A 20186-nucleotide genomic window follows, 5' to 3' on the forward strand; every position below is an offset into this window, starting at 1 on the left:
TTGGCAGTATAGGGAGTAAATGAGAACAGGATGATATTAGGAAGCAGGGAGAGTAGTGAGAAATGTATTACAATAATCTGAGCAAGAAATATATGATGAGGTTAGCAAGGCAGGAATGGAGAGGTGGGAGAGGTATTCAAGGTATTAGGAGGGTAGCATCAGTGAGAATTGGTGGATTATTTTATTAGGAGATAAAATAGTTCAGTGGTTAAGTCTTTGGCATCATATAGAACTAAGTTTAGTTCCAACTTTGCCTTTTATCCGCTCTGTGACTTTGTATCAGTTATTTAACTTTAATAAATTGTCTTTCCTCATGTTATAATGTAGCTGAAGCTTTAAGTAGCCTTCCTTTAACTAACCTTCTGAATTAATAGTTCCTCTCCATTCCCCTAGTAAAACAGACCTATTTGATGTCCATGGCAAGCTATCAGCTTGTTGGCCTTCCTAGATAAGTAAAACTAAATGACAGAATTAACCAGTCACAATAGACCTCATACTGTATGATGCTATTTATAGGACATGTCCAGAATAGGCAAATCCATAGAGACAAAAAATAGAGACTGGGTGGGGAAAGGGGAGAATGGGGAGGGACTGCAAATGGGTATGGGGTTTCTTTCTGGGGTGATGAAATGTTCTAAAATTAATGGTTAACACAACTATGTGTCACCACTCTGAATATAATCAAAACCACTGAATCACACATTTTGAAAGTGAGTTTTATGGTATATGAATTGTATCTGAATAAAGTTGTCATAGAAAAAAAATCTAATATACATATCACATTCACATTTTCCCAGTTGTCTTTCATAGCTTTTCTTCTTCTAGTCTAGAATTTAGTCAGAGATTATGCATTACATTTGATTATCATTACTCATTACCCACTCATGTTTTTGAGGGGTTACAATAAGAAATATGTAAATGGTTAGATCCCCTGGAAGTAGAAGGGGAAACATTTTCCCTCAGTGTTTCTTAAACATGTAGCTTGGCTCTGTATTATTTTAGATGCATGCAAAATAAAATATTTGATTAAATTAAAATGACGTACATAGATGTAAGTTTTTGATGAAGCTTAAGCCAAGCCAGCATTTTGAGATATAAAGGTACTTTTCAAAAAATAACTTTTGGAAGCCTCTTGAAGTGTGAATACTCATTTGAATGGATTTGAGCTAGCAGGAGGACTCTACATGATGGCTTTTAAAGATACTGTTGGTAGTTTTGTGTATAGATGTTTTACTCTATCTTGGAAATTGGCCTAAATGACACTAATACATTCTTTCAAGCACTAATGGCACTAATACATTCTTTTAAGCCCCCAGATTAATCTAGATGTGGTGTGAGCAAACATTTTTACATAGAAAAACAGGAAAATACAGAACGATAAAATGCTGAAATGTGACTTTCATTCAGTGATTCCCAGTAGTATACTATAATCATATAGGCCTTGACACTGCAATAGAAATTTTCTGTGTGTAATAGTTGCCATTTTAATTTTGTCATAGAAAGTCGTCTTTGGATGTGATAGTTTCTTGTGTATTAAAGAGCAACCTCTATTTGAAGAAATCGTGTGGCATGGTTACAGAAATGCCTGCTGTATCTTTTAACTGCTGATGGTATTAAAAATACTGATTATTTTGCCTATGGCAGTGGTACTATTTCTAGTTGAGAGAAGAATAAAATGGAAATCAAGAATAATTTATTTGGTATGTGGATGAGAGGGTTGCAGATCCGAAGTTCAGGTATTTTACTATAGAATATAGGTAGATATGTTTTCTGGTTCCTCCCTCCCCTTTATATACCTTGATTTTAATTTTTGTCAAGTCTGTCTCTCTGGCCTTTGTCGCTGTGGCCCATTGATCTGTCCATCTGTCTGTTACAGTGCATATTGGGTACTTCCAGAAGTATGAATTCAGTGATGCAAAGGACAGGAGGGCTGCAGCAGCAAAGGTAGGACAGAATCATTCCAAAGACAAGTTATTAAAGGATCATTAAACACATATGTGTGAGCACGTATTGGCAGCGAATACCTAATTATTTAAGGGCATACTGTTTATCCTGTGAATCTTTATGGAAAGCCTCTTCTGACATGACAATAGATTTGACATATCTATTTATAAAGGGCACAGTTTTATTGTTTAAACCAGAAGCTTACTTGGCACTCAGGCAACAAAGTAAATTGGTATTTGCCACTATCTTTTAAAAAAATGCTGAATAATAGAAGAAGTGATTAAATGGAGGATATTTATGATACTTGCTTGATTCATGGACCTGGTTGATTTTCAGAAACTATGATGACAGAGGATCACATTTATTATTTTTAAAAAAGATGTATTATTTATTTTATTTATTTTTGGCTGCATAAGGATCACATTTATAAAACTGGGAGAAGAAGCAGGAAAGATAGATTGATCTGGCCATGTGTGTATATTTATATATTAATGTTATATATCTGATTCTGTTTTGATGGAAATAATCTAAATCTTCCAGGTTGTTCTTTAACTTATATAAGGAAACTTAAGGATTTTTATTTAAATATTCGTAGCATTTACTTAGATATTTGGATCCATTTACTTGCCAAATGATAGCAGTTGTAATAGCAATTCCTGACTTTTTTTTTTTTTGTAAATACTGGGTTAGAATGAGAGAGCTGAATCCTAAGACCTAAATCACAGGCAGGTTTTAAGAACTTAGGCAGTACAATGCAAACATATGAAGAAAAAGAAATGAAAGCTTTATATATAGTATGGTAAAATGTTGGATTGCTTATTTATTACTCTAGTATTGGCTGTAAAGTGAGATTTTATAGGGATAGCTGAATGATACAGATATTTGCATCATTTTCTTTGCTGTTGTGCTTCTAAATGAAAGAGGTTTTGTTTTTCTAATAGGTTAAAACAGTGCTTCTCAAGGCTTCCCAAATGAAAAGGCAGATAAAAGTTGGTATTTGGTTTCAAAATGCTGGGTTTTCAAAATGACTGTAAAACCTAAAATCTTAGATACTTATAGCCTAAATTCTGGCCCAAAAAAGCTGATGATAATAGTTACTTTAATAAACTCTATATACTATATTGAAGAGATCTAGTCTACTGTTGCTTGAATGTGGAAATGTATTTTGAAGTGAAGTTCCATGGTAAACCATAGTACCGATATTTTGGCTCAATAGTGTTTTGTTTTGTTTTTATTTTTTGCGGTACGCGGGCCTCTCACTGTTGTGGCCTCTCCCGTTGCGGAGCACAGGCTCCGGCCGCGCAGGCCCAGCGGCCATGGCTCACGGGCCCAGCTGCTCTGCGGCATGTGGGATCTTACCGGACTGGGCCACGAACCCGTGTCCCCTGCATTGGCAGGCGGACTCTCAACCACTGCGCCACCAGGGAAGCCCTGGCTCAATAGTGTTTAAGACAAGATGTTTTGGTGTATTTTAAGATGCCCTCCTCCCGGCCCCCCCCTGTTATTTTGGTCTTAGAAACCTTTTTGGTTAACTTTTTTAAACTTTCATATTTAGCACCTTCTTTCAAAAGTATTTTAGGTAAATTTCATGGTCTAAATAAATCACAAATTATTTTTTATCTTATCGCATGGCATATTAAAATGAATATTAGTCATGAATCTATAGTTTCTTCAAAATGGTCAGATCTAGCAGTCCAACTCAGTATAAAGCAAAATAGTTCTGAATTTTAGAGACCTAGGTATGTTCTAATCCTGACTGCCACTGTTGACGTTTCAAAAGTAACTTCTGCTTTTTAGTTTTCACCTTCTTAAAATGCATGTTGGTGATATCTTTACAAAAATCTGGTTAATCTCTGTCTTTATGAAAAGGAATTCTTAGTAAGAGGGTAAAGATGGAAACTATTTAAATCATGCTAAGATTTGATTTTTTTAAAAAGTGGTGCTTTCTTATGCTTATGTCAATAAACTTTAATCTACAATTGAAATGTTTTATTTTAGAAGAAAAATAGCTGTATTTGTACTCTTTCCCACTTCTTTTCCAATCTCACTTTATTCTGAAAGTTGCTATTTTTTCCTTCAATGTTATACTATGGAATTAACGATTGTACAGTATTTTCTAATATGACTTTAGTGGACGTTTTGTTCATCCTCTATTGTGTGCCTCCTTCCTTTCCTTTCCTTCCTTTTCCTTTCTTGACCCAACCTAACCTTGGATGTGAGCTTGCTGGCCTTTGGGTATAGACATTTACGGTTTTTATAAATACGACTGAATGTTTTCAAAAATGGTTACGGAGTTTATAACACTGTTATACCAACAGTGTGTGAACTATCATTTTCTGTATACTCTTTCTGACACTCTTAAGAATCCTAAAATTTTCATTAGTCTGATAAGGAAAATATTACTTGGTTGTTTTAATTGAACATTTCTCTGAATTGCCTTTTCATATCCTTTGTGCCTATTCTTAGCTCTTAAACTTTTTTTTAAATTTTATTTATTTATTTTTAATTTTTGGTTGCATTGGGCCTTCGTTGCTGCACACGGGCTTTCTCTAGTTGCGGCGAGTGGGGGCTACTCTTCGTTGTGGTGCATGGGCTTCTCATTGTGGTAGCTTCTGTTGTTGCAGACCATAGGCTCTAGGCGCATGGGCTCAGTAGTTGTGGCTCACGGGCTCTAGAGCACAGGCTCAGTAGTTGCCGCGCATGGGCTTAGTTGCTCTGTGGCACGTGGGATCTTCCCAGACCAGGGCTCGAATCCATGTCCCCTGCATTGGCAGGCGGATTCTTATGCACTGCGCCACCAGGGAAGCCACTTAGTTAGTTCTTAATATATGATAGTTGTTGTAGCTCTTTTCTGCAGTCTGTAATTTGTGATTTTAAAAAAAGAGAGTAATACTTGCATATGGTAGCAGATAAAAAAGTAAAGACCTATTATGTCTTCAAATGATTACATTTATAATTTTAATTAATATACCTTTTTCTTTCCATCACCCTTTGGCATTATCTCTTTCCTCCTCCTTTTCGCATCTTTGAGGATCGCAGTTTATGCTACCTATACTTTTATGTTATCAAAGTTCCTTTGCCTTGTGATCATAACGAAGTCTTAGTTCGCTCATAGCTTGATTTTTAAAGTGACACCATTGAGTAATGTTTGTTTTTATGGTGATATCATTTGGTGACAGTCCAAGTAGTCCAATTTACGCTTGGATTGTATTTACATTTCTCCTGGAGTCCTCCATTTTGTTCTTCTAATCAGGATGCCCTTCCCACTAGGCCTCTTGTATAGCCATCAATCACGAACTTTTACATTACATTTCTGCCCCTGTTTCTTAGATTTATGTCTTTTTTCTTGATTTAGTCTCATTTTGCTGGACTACATTCTTAATTTAACTCCCACATAACTTTTTGTAGGATATTGCTCGTTGTGACTCTGATAATGTCTTCAGTTTGCCTTTAATCTTGGTTGCTAGATTGGCTAGCCAGGAAACTTCTGGACTGGAATGCATATGATAGATACTGCCTTCTGCATTCACTGTTGCTAATAAATGACCAGTCTGCTTCCCATTTCTTGATAACTTTTTAAAAAAGTTTCAGCCTTTTCTCTTTATCCTTTGTGTTCTGAAGAGATGTATAAATGTGAATCTTCTGATCGTATTGGACCCTTTCAACTGGAAGACTTGTGTCCTTTTAAAGCTTTGGGAAATAAACTTTTAATACTGCTTTGGTAATTCCCTTCCCTCCCCTCTTGGAGTTCCTATTAGTTGATTGTTAAAAACAATGGATAGTGGCTTGAATAAAAACTATGATAAAATAATCTAAGGATGATTTGGGAGTGGGTGCATGTAGGAGTGCTAAATCTTCAACTTTCACAAGGAAGGTGATAGATAATATCTAAAATGGAAAGATAGTAACTATCTGAGCATAAGGATATTATTTAGGATAAAAATAAATACCAGAAGAAACAGCTAAAAGAATTTAAAATGGTTTCCTCAAAGGATTGGAAATGATTAGCAACTGGGATGTGGCAAAGATGGTTGTTAAACCTTGAGGTTACCATTAGCTTCTAAAACTGTACATCCACTAAATTTTTAACAATTTAACAGTGATTCGGTGCAATCCCATCCTTAAAGGTCCACATTTAGTGATACCTTCATTCTTTAAAATCTCTTCTGCAAATATATGTAAAAGTGTTCTTAGTCCAAGCCTTCATGAAGAAAGATTCCAGTTGTATGTGCCACATGTGCCTTGTTCATTATTCTTAACCATTGGGCTGTGAATTTTGAGAATAATTGGCAAGAGAATGTACTGGGGATGTATGTGGCCTGTTACAGCTTGGTTATAAAACTTTCTTTAAATGATACAGGAGTATATTTTTGTCTATTTCAAGATCATTTGGATTTATGACTACTTTTTGATCTTTAAAGACATTACAATCACTTTATTTTCAAGTAGTTTTTCTTAGAAAAGCATTTGTAAGATATAAATTTACTTAAGTAAAACTTTCACACTTTTAAAATATAAGCACTATGATTTTCCTTTTTTTTTTTTTATAAATTTATTTACTTATTTTTGGCTGCGTTGGGTCTTTGTTGCTGCGCGTGGGCCCCCTCCAGTTGCGGTGAGCGGGGGCTACTCTTCGCTGCTGTGCACGGGCTTCTCTTTGCGATGGCTTCTCCCGTTGTGGAGCACGGGCACGTGGGCTTCAGGAGTTGTGGCTCGTGGGCTCAGTAGTTGTGGCTCATGGACTCTAGAGCGCAGGCTCAGTAGCTGTGGTGCACGGGCTTAGTTGCTCCGCGGCATGTGGGATCTTCCCAGACTAGGGCTCGAACCTGTGTCCCCTGCATTGGCAGGCGGACTCTTAACCACTGCGCCACCAGGGAAGTCCCTGGTTTTCTTTTTTTAATTTTTATTATTTTAAAATAATTTTTATTGGAGTATAGTTACCTTACAATGTTGTTCTAGTTTCTACTGTGCAGCAGAGTGAATCAGCTATACGTATACATTTATCCCCTCTTTTTTCGATTTCCTTCCCATTTAGGTCACCACAGAGCACTAAGTAGAGTTCCCTGAGCTATACAGTAGGTTCTCATTAGTTATCTATTTTATACATAGTATCAATAGTGTATATATGTCAATTCCAATCTCCCAATTCATCCCACCCCCGCTTCCCCCCTTGGAGTCCATACGTTTGTTCTCTAAAGCACTATGATTTTCAAATAATCTCACTTATGTTTATATTGTACAAAATTTTGTGTACCACATATACATGTATAGAGTATGAATAAGTAAAAAGTAGTCAGTCAGTTGCTAATCAGAGTCCTACCAGTTATCAATAGGTATTTCGAGTTGCCATGTTGGGAAAGGAAGGATATTAGTTAAAAGATACAGTTAAAAGTACTAGGTCAAATACTGTTTAAAAAAAAAAAAAAGTAGTAGTTGGGAATGTATAGGTATCTCTTTTTCTAAGTGCCTCCAGAAGAAGAAGTAACTACATACAAGACTTCTTAACACTATTCAGTTCACTTTACAGAACTAATTTTTGTATGCCATCTTTAGGTAGTTTGGAGATGGCTGGTGGTAGTGTTAAGGTGAAGTGACAGTACATGAAAGCCACTCAGATGTTTTGGTTGTGTGGTGGAACATTTTCAGTATGTGCCACAATAGCCATGTGGATTGCTAATACTTTGGGCTTGACCATTGGAATCCAGAGGTGAGAATGTGAGTAGATAACTCAAGGTTGCTAAATAACCTTAATTATTTCTCACAATTCTGAACTATCACAAAAATAGTAAAATAACATAAGGTGGTTTATATAGAATCTTTATTTGTGGTTTAGATTAGCTCCGTTATGCCAAGATAGTTTGGAATTGGAGTTACCTGATTCTTGGCCCTACCTTTTAGTTCTTACCCTTTTTATCTATAGGATTTTTTCCCTCCACTCAAGGAATAGCCAGTTAGGAGACTGAGGCTCCCCCCAGATTTTGCCTGAATGAGGCCTCACGTAATGGTGAAGGTTTAAAACTAGAGTTATGATTGTTGGAGGTGACTTGGCTCTTGTTCAACTAAATGCTAAAGTATATACTGCTATTTACATGAGTTTGTTTTTCTGTTGTAAAATAGAAGTTTTACATACTGCTTCTACTGTTTATGTAAATATATCTGTTCCATCACCCAACCCCTTTGGTTTGCACTTGAATTTTTGCAGAAAATTAAATAATTATACACAGTTTAGTAACCTTCCTTCCATTTACAGAAACATTTTATTTCTCTTATTCTGATTAAACTCTTGACATTCTGTAGAGGTGAGATCTTGGACCTTTCAAATTTGAGATGATATAGAAGGAAGTAATTTCCTTCATATAACACCTACAAGGCATTTGAAGGGCAAGGTGAAGAAGAACAAAGCCAAATTTGAAATGTTATTGACGGGTAGTTGGCTAGGTGCATTCATTAACAACTTTTGGTACATCAGGATTAAATTTGTAGTTCAAATGCATATATCAGCAAAATTTCAAGTTAAGTATCATGGATCTACAGAATTACAAATAGTTGGTCAAAACTTGTTGGTATTAAATTTTATTTTAAATAATCCCCGAGGTTAGTGAGTAAAGTGTGAACTTCTTGCTAAAATAATATCCAGGAAGCATCTTCATTACACTCAACATTTCCCCCTTTTTTTCTTTTACCTTCCTTCTGCTGATGGTAGCTTAGAAGTAAATATTCAAAACTGGAAACTCTGAGGATTAGTGTTGTTTAGTTGTAAATTCTTTGTGTGAATATAGCTTTTAAGCCATCTGAGAATTCTGTGAGGTGGTCTTCCTCAATCCTCCTAATTACCTCTCTGTATTGTTGGGCTAGAAAGCCAAAAACTTTATTTCTCAGACTATTTTGCGTTTAGGGTTTTAGATGTGAAATAGTTGCTGGCAATTAGATACGTATGTGAGGTGTGAAGGGGGTTTGTCTCCCCCCCCCCCCCCCCCCCCCCGTACGCGGGCCTCTCACTGTTGTGGCCTCTCCCGTTGAGGAGCACAGGCTCTGGACACGCAGGCTCAACGGCCATGGCTCACGGGCCCAGCTGCTCCGCGGCATGTGGGATCTTCCCGGACCAGGGCACAAACCCGTGTTCCCTGCATCAGCAGGCGGACTCTCAACCACTGCACCACCAGGGAAGCTCTTTCTTCCCTTTTCTGTCCCCATTCCCCCCCACCCTTTTCCTGGGTTGTGAAAGTGTGAGATTTTCCTGCAGTAGCGGAAATGCATCATTGCATTGTTCATTCTTCACTTTCTGTGTTATCAAGAGGCATTTGTAGCAAAGGCAGAAGCTAGACTCTTGTGTACATCACCTTTCTTCATGGTTATATAGTGGCAGTTGTGGCAGTGGCAGTCGTGACTTTCTGATTCCTTTGGATCACAGTTATCTGCTGTTCTTGAATTTAGTGGTTCCATTGGTGGCTTAATGGAGAGAGTCCCTTGTGATTCAGTTGTGTAGTGTTCTGGTGTCATTCTTATAGACAGACGTAGCCTTACAGCCCCATTCCTCCAGTCGTTAAAACTATTAAGCACCCAATTGCTCTCTTACTAACTCCCCCTTTGCTCAGAATATCTAGTGGTTTCTATTCCTGGCACCTAATCCTGATTGATCAAAGTCAAGAGCATCTTTTGGTGACAAGATACTACTCTTCCATTTTGTGTGTAGTACTGTATGAACTTTGGATATCTAAAGGATTTATTGTATGTCATTGACTGTTAATTATATTGCAGCCTTTTAGTGATTCTTAGTATAAAGCTCTCAGCATTCTTACATACCTTTAAAGGGAAGGCGAATTATACCTGAATTATACATGATCATTTCTTAGAAGGAAATCAAGATTTAATTAAATCTGAGAGTTTGGAAATGAAACTTTTTACAGTTAGTGTGACCAGCTCAGATGTTGCTTCCTATAGTCCGTACCAGTGCTTCTCAGACTTTAATGTATGTACATGTCACCTCAGGAACTTTTGAGGGGCTGGTTGAAATGAACATTCAGTAGATGTGGATTGGGATCTAGGATTCTGCATTCCTAACTAACCCTTTGAAATTAGGGTGATTGAGATTGAGATACACATTTTGAAGTAGCAAGGCCTATACTACTGTTAATTATTGTAAAAGTAACATTTTAAATGTCTATTCATATGATTATAAAATAGAAAAAAAGTTTTACCCTATTCCCAAACCAGTCCCTGGGGATATAATTCTCAAGGACAGCTTTCTAAACCTTTTAAAGTGCACATTCAATATGTCATACAAATTTACTTTTCTTTTTTTAAACACAAAAATGGAATATTGTACAGTTCAGTAACTTGTTCAGTAACTTGCTCTTTTCACTTCCATTCCAGTGCACACAGATCTATTTTCTTTTTGCTTTTTAAATTGCTGCATAATATTTTAAGTATGCTTACAGCATAATTTATAGGCAGTTTCCTCTTGGGAAAATGTAGGTTGTCTTTGCTTTTCCAAATAATGTGCATGTGAAATTTCTTATTCTTACCCTTTTACACTTGTAGATTTCTTTTGGCTGTGTTCCTAAAAGTGGAATTTCTAGGTCCTAGGTCAAGTGCATTTTAAGTTTTGATCAGTTCTGCTAAACTATTCTCACAAAGGTTTTAAGAGAGTTGCCATCTCACTAACATGTTGTGGGCTAGTTCCCCACACCTTTGTTTCCGGATATTATCCGTTTTTAAGGTCTTAGCCATTGTGGTACATTAAAAACAGTCGTTGTATTATGGAGGTTGGATATTTTCTTGTTTTTCAGCCAATTGTATTCTTTGGCTGAACTCATAAACTGCCCATTTTTGTTGGATTATTTGTCTTTTGTGGACGTGTATGTTTGCTTATTTACCTTTTATTGTAGGTGTTGCAAATAATTCTATACAGAAGTTTTTGTACTTTATGGCTTTTGGGTTTCTAATATTGCTTTAAAAAGGCACATTAATAGTCTATAAAATTTGGATCACCAGCAGCTCTCTTAAGAAGCTCAGATTAAGCTAGATAGAAACATAATGTAGAAGCATGAGCCCATTCTTTTTAAAACTTTTTAAAAAAAATTTTATTTTATGTTTTTTTAATTTATTACAAAATTTATTATTACTATTTTTTTGGCCACGTCGGGTCTTAGTTGCGGCGCGTGGGCTCCTCTTTAGTTGTGGCGTGAGGGTTCTCTCTCTAGTTGCGGCATGCGGGCTTTCTAGTTGAGGCGCATGGGCTCAGTAGTTGTGGCATGCAGGCTTAGTTGCCCTGCAGTATGTGGGATCTTAGTTCCTCGACCAGAGATCAAACCTGCATCCCCTGCATTGGAATGAGCCCATTCTTGTGTAGGAAAATTGTCAAACTGAGTTTTGAGATGGAATCTATTTAATTCTATTTCAGATCAAATTCTGATATAAATAAAATCTAGGCTTTGGAAGTCTGTGTATGTTAATTGGGTTAAAAATGTTTTTTTTTTTTTGCTGGTTCATCTTAGGCTACTCTTTAATATTATAAAATCCATTCATCTAATATTTAGCTTTCCCTTAAAATAAGAAGCTTGTCTGCTGAGATTTTTCAAAAAATAGTTGCCTCCCCACAGTACTAATCCTAGGAATGTCATTCAGCAGCTTGGTTGATCTACCAGGAGAGACTGTCATACTCTTTTGAATTTGGGCCTGTCTGCGTACATACATACGTCTAGAACTGTGGTTCTCCACCTCGGTTGCATATTGGAATGCATATGGTAATGCCCAGGTTCTTCCCTTTCGTACCCAGTCCCCTGCTCCACCTCTCCTCCCCCATCTCACTTCTGATGTATTTGGCCTGGGATGTGACCTGCACATCATTTTTTTTTTTTTTTTTTTTTTTTTTGCGGTACGTGGGCCTCTCACTGTCGTGGCATCTCCCGTTGCGGAGCACAGGCTCACGGACCTAGCCGCTCCGTGGCATGTGGGATCTTCCTGGACCGGGTCAGGAACCCGTGTCCGCTAGCATCGGCAGGCGGACTCGCAACCACTGCGCCACCAGGGAGGCCCACACATCAGTTTTTTTTTTTTTTTTTTGTTGGGGGTAGGAGTTTATTAATTAATTAATTTATTTTTGCTGTGTTGGGTCTTCGTTTCTGTGCGAGGGCTTTCTCTAGCTGTGGCAAGTGGGGGCCACTCTTCATCGCGGTGCGCGGGCCTCTCACTGTTGTGGCCTCTCTCGTTGCGGAGCACAGGCTCCAGATGCGCAGGCTCAGTAGTTGTGGCTCACAGGCCTAGTTGCTCCACAGCATGTGGGATCCTCCCAGACCAGGGCTCGAACCCGTGTCCCCTGCATTGGCAGGCAGATTCTCAACCGCTGCGCCACCAGGGAAGCCCCCACACATCAGTTTTTTAAAAGCTCAGGTGATTCTAATGTGCTACCAAAGTTGAGAATCATTTGATCAAACGATAGAGGATGACAGTGCATAAAGTTTCAGCTGGAACAGTTGGCATATTCAGAGCCACTTTTTAAAAATGCAAAAATGGAACTTTGGAGATATTTTCAAAGGAAACGCTGCTGCTATAACCCTAAAATGTAATTTTCTTCAAATTACTAAAATATTACACTACTATATTCATATGAGAGTTCTACATATACACTTTACTTTTTTAGAGCCCCCATAGTGGGAAACTGTTTAGAGCATTAGTTCCTAATTCTGGCTGCATATTACTATCATCTGGGGAACTTGAGGTTAAAAGTTCGGGTGAAAAATACATGTATCCATGCCCCATTCCAGACAATTGAATCAGAATTGCTGGAGGTGAAGTCCATGTATTGGTATTTTTTTCTTTTTAAATTAATATATATATATATATATTTGTTGTTGTTGTTTGTTTGTTTGTTTTTGCGGTACGCGGACCTCTCACTGCTGTGGCCCCTCCCGCGGCGGAGCACAGGCTCCGGACGCGCAGGCTCAGCGGCCATGGCTCACGGGCCCAGCCACTCCGCGGCATGTGGCATCTTCCAGGATCGGGGCACGAACCCGTGTCCCCTGCATCGGCAGGCGGACTCTCAACCACTGCCCCACCAGGGAAGCCCAGTATATATATATATTTTATTTTTTGCTGTGTTGAGTCTTCGTTTCTGTGCGAGGGCTTTTTCTAGTTTTGGCAAGCGGGGGCCACTCTTCATCGTGGTGTGCGGGCCTCTCACTATTGCGGCCTCTCTTGTTGCGGAGCACAGGCTCCAGACGCGCAGGCTCAGTAGTTGTGGCTCACGGGCCTAGTTGCTCCGTGGCATGTGGGATCTTCCCAGACCAGGACTCGAACCCGTGTCCACTGCATTGGCAGGCAGACTCAACCACTGAGCCACCAGGGAAACCCCATGTATTGGTATTTTAAAGTTCCACAGGAGATTCTAATATGTAGCCAGAATGGGGAAACCATTGTTTCAGAGTTTATAACTAGAGATGATGTGACATTTTAGATTGCCTTATTGTCCTGAAAGTTAAATGTATCACTTGCCAGTAGTATTAATTTTCTAATTATAGTGATTTCTCTCATTAACTGATTTTGTTTGGTTTGTTTATATCCTTAAAAAAAAAGAGGAAGACCAGTAAGAATACGATGAAGAGTTGTTTATTTCATCCAAGAGCTTGAGTTGACTTTCCACTAGAATAATGGATTAGTGAATTTTAATTATGAATTTTGGTAGCATACATGGGTGAGTTTCTCTCCTTTGACCAGTCCCCAACCTAAAGCAATTAAATAAGAATCTTTAAGGGTGCCATAAGTATAAATTTTTACAAATGTCATCTAATATTCAGATCCTGTTAAAACTTGTTTTATCTTGGGTCAGGTCACTTAACCTCTCTACCCTCATCTGTAAAATGTATATAAGCTTACCTTACATAAAGTATTAATGTGAGGATTAAATGAAATAATAATATATATAAAGTGCCTGGCACTAATTTCACATCTGTGTTCTTCTGTTTAGGATTGCCCTTTTGACGCCGCACTTTTTAAAAATACAATGTTTATTATTTATTTATTTTTAAAATTTATTTTATTTATTTATTTTTGGCTGCGTTGGTCTTTGTTGCTGTGCGCGGGTGTTTCTCTAGTTGCGGTGAGTGGGGGCTACTCTTTGTTGTTGTGCCCAGGCTTCTCATTGCATTGGCTTCTCTTGCTGCAGAGCACGGGCTCTAGGCATGCGGACTTCAGTAGTTGTGGCTAACGGGCTCTAGAGCGCAGGCTCAGTAGTTGCAGTGCATGGGCTTAGTTGCTCCGTGGCATGTGGGATCTTCCCGGACCAGGGCTCAAACCCATGTCCCCTGCATTGGCAGGTGGATTCTTAACCACTGTGCTACCAGGGAAGCCCTTTTATACAGTTTTTAAAGGTTACACCCCATTTACAGTTATTACAAAAGATTGGCTATATTCCCTATGTTGTACAATACATCCTTGTAGCCTGTCCCAGTAGTTTGTACCTCCTGGCCCTATGTTGCCCCGACCCCACCGGTAACCACTATTTTGTTCTCTGTATCTGTGAGTCTGCTGCTGTTTTGTTATATTCACTAGTTTGTTGTATTTTTTTAGGTTCCACATATAAGTGATATCACACAGTATTTGTCTTTGACTTATTTCACTTAGCATAATGCCCTCCAAGTACATCCATGTGGTGCTAATGGCAAAATTGCCATTGCATATATATTACCACGTCTTCTTTATCCGTTCATCTGTTGATGGACACTTAGGTTGCTTCCATATCTTGGCAATTGCAGATAATGCTGCAGTTAATATTGAGGTGCATGTATCTTTTTGAATTAGCATTTTTGTGGGGTTTTTTGTTTGTTTTTCCAGATAAATACCCAGTAATTGATGGGCTATAAGGTATCATTGTACTTTTAACAGTCAGAATTCCATTATAGAGGATCCAGTGCAGGTTAGATTACTTCTATAATTTACATTTTACCTTTATATTTCAGTTTGCATACACTGAATTTATACTTTTGGGTGTACAATTTCATGAGTTTTGACAAATGCCTAGAGAATGTAACTGCCACCACAGTGAACTTACAGAACAGTTCCATCATCACCCTGTAAAAAAACTCCTGTCTTCTACCCCATTTGGTCAACCCCTCCCCCATTAATCCCTGGCAACCAGGGGATTTGTACACCATCCCTATAGTTTTGCCTTTTCTACCTTGTCATATGAATGGAATCACGCAATATATAGCCTTTTGAGTCTAGCTTCTTTCACTTAGAATTTGCATTTGAGATTCATACATGTTGTTGTGTATATCAGTAGTTCTTTATTACTGAGCAGTATTCCATCCAGTGGATGTACCACGATTTGTTTATCCATTCCCTAGTTGCAGAACATTTAGATTGTTCCCAGTTTTTGCCAGGTACAAATAAAGCTGTTATAAATATCCTCATACAGGTTTTTGGGTGACCATAAATTTTTGTTTCACTTGGGTAAGTTCCTTATAGTGAGATTTTGGGGTTGTGCTAAGTATATGTTTATCTTTGTAAGAAATTTTTTTGTTGGCTGTATTATTTTGCATTCCCACCAGCAGTGTATGAGAGTTCCAGATGCACCACACACATTGCAGCACTTGGGATTGTCAGATTTCTCCCCCCACCCCAACATTCTAATTGGCATGTGGTGATAACATTGTGGCTTCAGTTTGTGTGTCCCAAATGACTAATGATGTTGAGCGTCCTTTCATGTGCTTCATGTCTCTGTATGGATTTTCTTTGGTGAAATGTCTGTTCGGATTTTTTGCCTGTTTTTATTTTATTTATTTAATTAAATTAATTAATTAATTAATTTATTTTTGCGGCACGCGGGCCTCTCACCGCTGTGGCCTCTCCTGCTGCGGAGCACAGGCTCCAGATGTGCAGGCTCAGTGGCCACGGCCCACGGGCCCAGCCGCTCCACGGCATGTGGGATCCTCCTGGACCGGGGCACGAACCCGTCACCCCCGTATCGGCAGGCGGACTCTCAACCACTGCGCCACCAGGGAAGCCCCTATTTTTTTTTAATAATAAAAATAAATATGGGAGTATGGTTTATTAAGCTGTGCCTTAGTGCAGGCGCTGGGGCTTGCCCATGGTGCTCTTAATGTACAGAGCCCGGACGATCTGCCGGTTTTTCTTGAGCAACAACACCAGGAAGTTGACGGCTAAGTGGATTTTGTACACAAGCTCATCATCTGTCATTTTTCACGTGGCCAACAGCCACTGCCAGACACAGCACCTTCTTCATCTGGAACTTGATCGTGGACTTCACTTCATCAACTTTGGCCACCATGTTCTCATTGTGGGTTAGCAAGGAAGGGAACTTGCCAGCCTTATTCAGGCCTGGGCCCAGGATTTGTGAGATGTGCTTGATCAGAGACTCTGAAGCCAAAAAGGCATCATACTTCTTGGCCAGCTTCTTGACCAGTTTCTTATTCTTAAGTTTCTTCAGGGCCTCGATGTCCATGTGGGGAATATCCACAGCCTTGGCCTCATCACGATGCCACTGGTCCCCCAGAACACATACAGAAAACTTGGGGCGGGGAGTGGACTTGAGCCTGAGGGTGCCTGAGAAGCACTTGTTCTTCTGAGGGTCATAGTTCTTCAGGCTGATCTGAAGCTCCACCGTCTCCAAAAACTTCTGGTACTTGCGCTGGTTCCCGTGCAGGACTTCCCGCACCGTCTCGTAGAGGGTGTCTTGCGCCGCGATAACTAGAAGAGAGCTTTGCTTATTTTTAGAATTGGGTTTTTGTTTTCTTGTTAGGCTTCAAGTGATTTTTGAAATATGTATTCTAGGTACAAATTCATTGTCAGATGTGTGATTTGCAAATGTTTTCTCTCATCTGTGGCATGTCTTTCCCTTCTCTTAAATGTCTTTTTAATTTTGATGAATTCCAGTTTATCTGTTTTTCTTACAGATTGTACTTCTGGTATCTAAGAACTATTTGCCTAACTCAAGGTCACAAAGATTTTTCTCCCAGAAGTTTTATACTCATATGTTTTACATTTACGTCTGATCCATTACGAACTTTGTATGAAGTCTGAGGTATAGGTCAGAGTTGATTTAAAATATATCTGTATGGATGTAGATGGATAGATGTCTTAATTCTTCTAGTATTGTTTGCTGAAAAGATTTTTTCCCCCATTGAATTGTATTAGCACTGTCATAAAAATCATTTTGCCATACTAGTATGAATCTATTTCTGGCTTCTCTGCTATTCCTTTGACCTGTGTATTTATTCTTTTGCCAGTACTATACCTTTGTAGTATGTTTTGAAGTCAGGTGGTGTTCCTTTCAAAATTATTTTGGCTATTTTAGTTTTCTTGCTAACCCATAAGTTTTGGAAATACCTTGTTGGTATCTACCCCAAAATCCCACTGGGGTTTTGATTGGTATTGAGTTGAATCTTATAGATCAGTTTGGGAAGAATTAATATTTTAACTACATTGAGTCTCCCAACCCATGAAGATGGCGTATCTCCAGTTATTTAGGTCTTTTAAAATTTCCTTCACTAGTGTTTTGCAGTTTTCAGCATATGTGTACTTTCACATAGTTTGTTAAATTTATACCTAAATACTTCACATTTTGGTGCTGTTGTAAATGGAACTTAAAATTTTTTTCGATTTCCATTTATTTGTTGCTAGTATGTAAAAAAAATACAGCTTTTTTTTTTTAACATCTTTATTGGGGTATAATTGCTTTACAATGGTGTGTTAGTTTCTGCTTTATAACAAAGTGAATCAGTTATACATATACATATGTTCCCATGTGTCTTCCCTCTTGCGTCTCCCTCCCTCCCTCCCACCCTCCCTATCCCACCTCTCCAGGCTGTCACAAAGCACCGAGCCAATATCCCTGTGCCATGCGGCTGCTTCCCACTAGCTATCTACCTTACTAAGTTTGTTAGTGTGTATATGTCCATGACTCTCTCTCGCCTTGTCACAGCTCACCCTTCCCCCTCCCCATATCCTCAAGTCCGTTCTCCAGTAGGTCTGCGTCTTTATTCCTGTCTTACCCCTAGGTTCTTCATGACATTTTTTTTTCTTAAATTCCATATATATGTGTTAGCATACGGTATTTGTCTTTTTCTTTCTGACTTACTTCACTCTGTATGACAGACTCTAGGTCTATCCATCTCATTACAAATAGCTCAATTTCATTTCTTTTTAAGGCTGAGTAATATTCCATTGTATATATGTGCCACATCTTCATTATCCATTCATCCGATGATGGGCACTTAGGTTGTTTCCATCTCCGGGCTATTGTAAATAGAGCTGCAGTGAACATTGTGGTACATGACTCTTTTTGAATTATGGTTTTCTCAGGGTATATGCCCAGTAGTGGGATTGCTGGGTCATATGGTAATTCTATTTGTAGTTTTTTAAAGAACCTCCATACTGTTCTCCATAGTGGCTGAACCAATTCACATTCCCACCAGCAGTGCAAGAGTGTTCCCTTTTGTCCACACCCTCTCCAGCATTTATTGTTTCTAGATTTTTTGATGATGGCCATTCTGACTGGTGTGAGATGATATCTCATTGTAGTTTTGATTTGCATTTCTCTAATGATTAATGATGTTGAGCATTCTTTCATGTGTTTGTTGGCAGTCTGTATATCTTCTTTGGAGAAATGTCTGTTTAGGTCTTCTGCCCATTTTTGGATTGGGTTGTTTGTTTTTTTGTTATTGAGCTGCATGAGCTGCTTGTAAATTTTGGAGATTAATCCTTTGTCAGTTGCTTCATTTGCAAATATTTTCTCCCATTCTGAGGGTTGTCTTTTGGTCTTGTTTATGGTTTCCTTTGCTGTGCAAAAGCTTTTAAGTTTCATTAGGTCCCATTTGTTTATTTTTGTAATACAGCTGTTTTTTAAAAAAATATTGGTCTGTAGATAACTGATAAGGACCTACTGTACAGCACAGGGAACTCTACTCGGTACTCTGTAATGACCTATATGGGATAAGAATCTAAAAAAGAGTGGATATATTTATATGTATAACTGCTTCACTTTGCTGTACACCTGAAACTAACACAACATGGTAAATCAACTATATTCCAATAAAATAAAAAAAATATATTGGTCTTATATTCTGGAACTTGCTGAACTCATTTATTCTAGGAACTTTTTTGTAGGTCCATGGAATTTTCTGCATAGATCATGTCATTTTTAACACGACAGTTGTAATTTTTCTAATAGATTTTCTATTAGCTGTAGTTTTTCTAATAGATTTTCTGTAATTTAGCTGTAATTTTTCTAATAGATTACCAAATTAAGGAAATTCCCTTCTGTTCCTAATTTGCTGAGAGTTTTTATGAGTACCAGATGTCAAATTTTGTCAGATGCTTTTTTTGCATCCTACTGTTATGATCTTGTAGTTTTTATTTAGGCTGTTAATATGATTATATTTACTGATTTTTTTTTTGAATGTTTAAGTAGCTTTGCAATACTGGGATAAACCCCACTTTGTTGTGGTGTAATTATCCTTCTTTTGATATATTGCTAGATTTGATTTCCTAATATTTTGTTGGGGAGTTTTACATCTTTGCTCATGTAGTAGTTTCTTATAATGTTTTTTGTCTGATTTTGATATCAGGGTGATGCTGGTCTTATAATAGGAATTGGGAAGTGTTTCCTCCTGTTTTCTGTAAGAGATTGTGTAGAATTGATACTTTTGGGTTCCTTAAACCAGGGGTCCCCAACCCCCAGGTCCGATACGGGTCCGCGGCCTGTTAGGAACCAGGTCTCACAGCAGGAGGTGAGTGGCAGGTAAGCATTACCACCTGAACCATCCATAAATTGTCTTCCACAAAACTGGTCCCTAGTGCCCAAAAGGTTGGGGACCGCTGTATTAAACGGTTAGTAGAATTTACCAGTGAAACTATTTGGGTCTTGAGTTTTCCTTGTGCAGAGATTTTAAATACTCATTCAGTTTGTTTAATAGATATGGGAATGTTCATATTATCCATTTCTTCTTCAGTGAATTTTAGTAGTTAGTGACTTTTAAGAAAATTGGTCTGTTTTATCTACGTTGTGAATTCCTGGTCATTTGGGTCTCTTTTCTCTTGGTTAGTCTTTGCTAGAGTTCTGTTGATCTTTAGTACTAGCTTTGGTTTCATTTATTTTCTCTTGGTTTTCTATCTTCGGTTTTATTGACTTCTCTTTGTATTATTTCTTCTGCTTGCTTTAGATATAGTTTGCTTTTTTTTTTTAAAAAAGCATTTATCTTTCTGCATTTCTTATGTAAGCATTT

At 38.2% G+C, this 20186-nt stretch overlaps 1 protein-coding gene and 1 pseudogene across 2 annotated transcripts in view; one reads left to right on the plus strand and one right to left on the minus strand.

Moving 5' to 3' along the window:
• Positions 1–20186, plus strand: part of ARIH1 (ariadne RBR E3 ubiquitin protein ligase 1) — a 126753-nt gene that overhangs the window by 19639 nt on the left and 86928 nt on the right. The gene's annotated exons all lie outside the window — the stretch shown is intronic.
• On the minus strand, positions 15994–16538 carry LOC309818363 (large ribosomal subunit protein uL1-like; annotated as a pseudogene). The gene has a single exon. The product of its transcript is annotated as a large ribosomal subunit protein uL1-like (transcript).

This window comes from Grampus griseus, assembly GCF_964374135.1.
Source record: "Grampus griseus genome assembly, chromosome: 2".
Classification (NCBI taxonomy): domain Eukaryota; kingdom Metazoa; phylum Chordata; class Mammalia; order Artiodactyla; family Delphinidae; genus Grampus; species Grampus griseus.